This window comes from Gekko japonicus, unplaced genomic scaffold (assembly GCF_001447785.1).
Source record: "Gekko japonicus isolate JY-2015 unplaced genomic scaffold, Gekko_japonicus_V1.1 scaffold406, whole genome shotgun sequence".
Taxonomy (NCBI): Eukaryota; Metazoa; Chordata; class Lepidosauria; order Squamata; family Gekkonidae; genus Gekko; species Gekko japonicus.
In genome coordinates this window covers 340,839-343,206 of record NW_015171515.1, presented here as the reverse complement: position 1 = coordinate 343,206, position 2,368 = coordinate 340,839, and positions in this window count along the sequence as shown.

The window sequence follows — 2,368 nt, the reverse complement described above, 5'->3', positions numbered from 1 at the left end:
TCTTGTATTTTATTGCAATGAAATAAAGAAAACAGTTAGGCCAAAAGACCCATTCAAACTGACTGCTTTCTGAGCCCAACCAGGAAATACATGAAGTTAAATACTTAAAATGACATCAGCACATCATCATCATGAGAATAATATACAAATAAGGAAAGAAAGGTGTGCCTATGCAATAGCGTCACGTATTTACTTGACATAACCTAAGTCATATCGGCCAAGGCTTGTTCTCACCCAAACAAAAGTGTTGTTCTCTGATAGCCAGGGAAAGATTCATTGTGATCCAGACACTATGCAGTTATAACAGTAAACAATTAGAACCATGAACCTGATATCTACTTTTGTGCTAGAAGAATGTCTCCTGTGTCTTGTCTGTTAACAGCAACTAGGAAAAATCCCCCTTGACCCACAAAGAAGAGAGACCTTCTATATACCAGGCCTTCATTATAATCAAATGATACATTGGATCCCTAATAAACCTATAAAAACCAGAGGGATATGAAAAAGCAAAAAACAGAGAAAAATCTATATAGCCTCATCTCTACTACACAACCCCCACACACACACTACAGGGAAGCTACAGCTTGACTCCTGATAAGACATAAAAGAGGGATTTCTCACCACCACTCAAGCAGGATAAAAGAGGGATTTCTCACCACCACTCAAGCAGGATATCGGAGGCTGGAAAGGAAAGAGCTGCGATGCCAGAGGCAAGAAGGAGGGAAATATCACTGCACCTGAGTGGAGCAGGGCTTCTGAGAAGGGAGGGGCAGCTCGGAAGCTAGCCGGAACTGTGCTCCAGGCGGAGCATACTAGACGGAACACGCTCTAGCCCTTGTCTCTATGGTTTTCATAACCATAGAGACTTGGAGGACTTAAATGCTAGAGCGGCAATTTCTGGCCGCCATTTTTTTCCCGGGCCCGAATTTTTAAAAAGCAGGTAAGGGGCTTGTAAATCGGGGGTTCCCCCTCCCCCAGCGGGGGCTTGGCAAGCCTATAAGCAGTGCAAGAGCTTGCATGTGGGGGGGGGAGTACACAGGTATGTGGGGACACACAGGTAAGTAGGCAAGAAGGGGATCCTGGTAGTGCATATGGAGGACCACTGGGCACTCTCTGCCCAGGACCCCTCCAAATCTGGAACTGGCCCCTGCTATTGTTAGCATTGTCACAGTGTCTTTAATCCAAGATGTTCCCTCAAAGCTTGAAAGTGATTGATACAATTGATTTCTAAAAAATGAATTCAACTTGACTCAAAAAGGTTTGCTTTTTAGTTCAATAGCAGCATCATTTGCTATGAAAAAGGAAACTGTATGCCACATAAATCAAGCCAGCACAACTTGTGGCTTACCAACAAAATTGAGTTCAGCAGTCATGTACAGTGGCCTACAAGAGCCTTGACAGAACTTATTTGCTTCCTGTCCAATAATACAAAATCAGTGGATTTGTCAATGGCTTTCCAGGACATATTACACTGCAGTGGGCTTCAGCTTGGTGAATCACAAGTTGTATAGTCCTGTAGATCCTGTTCTTCTGGCAACCACTCAGTGTAGCTTAAGTCTTAAAGCATCTGTGGTAGTGAGAGATGGTAGTGAAACTTCATAGGTATCTTTCATTGCACACAAAAATACACTGGTACATTAGTTTGTATGTGGTCTCCTTCTTGGGTACAAGTTTACAGCCTTGTCTGCCAGTAGAGGGGAAAGAGGAGGGGGATATAGGGTAAGGTTGCCAACCTCCAGGTAATGGCTGGAGATCTCCAGCTATTACAACTGATCTCCAGGTGATAGATATCAGATCATCTGGAGAAAATGGCTGCTTTGGAAGGTGGACTGTATGATATTATACCCCATTTGAGCTCCTCCCCTCCTCAGGCTCCACCCCCAAAATCTCCAGAGCTGGCAACCCTGATACAGGGTGAAATGAGGTGTCCTATATGTTTTTGCAGGTTTTCCACCACACAACTGAGCCTGGTCTGGCAGCCAGCACCACACATGGTTTTCTCAGGGGTAGGGAAGGAGGAAAAATCGAAGACAGAAGGGAAGATAAAGGCAAGTTGGGAGGGTGGGTGGGAAGGAGAGAAGGATGCATGCAGAAAAGGGGGAGACATTATGGAGACTTTCAGGGAAGTGAAAGAGGAAATAGTGGGGGAGGGGAAAGGAGCTTCCCCCCCACAAGTGTTTGTGGGTCCCTCACTTGTATATTCAAATGTTGTTTTTGAACAATTACAAAATCCACTTGTTATATAAAAGGATTAAATGGATACATGAAGAATTGGTCTTCCAGTCTCTGTGTTCAGAGGCTGAGTAACTTTGATCTGGGGGGGGGGGAAGTACATAAAATCAGAGTGGGGGGGGGGTTAAGCGTGTTG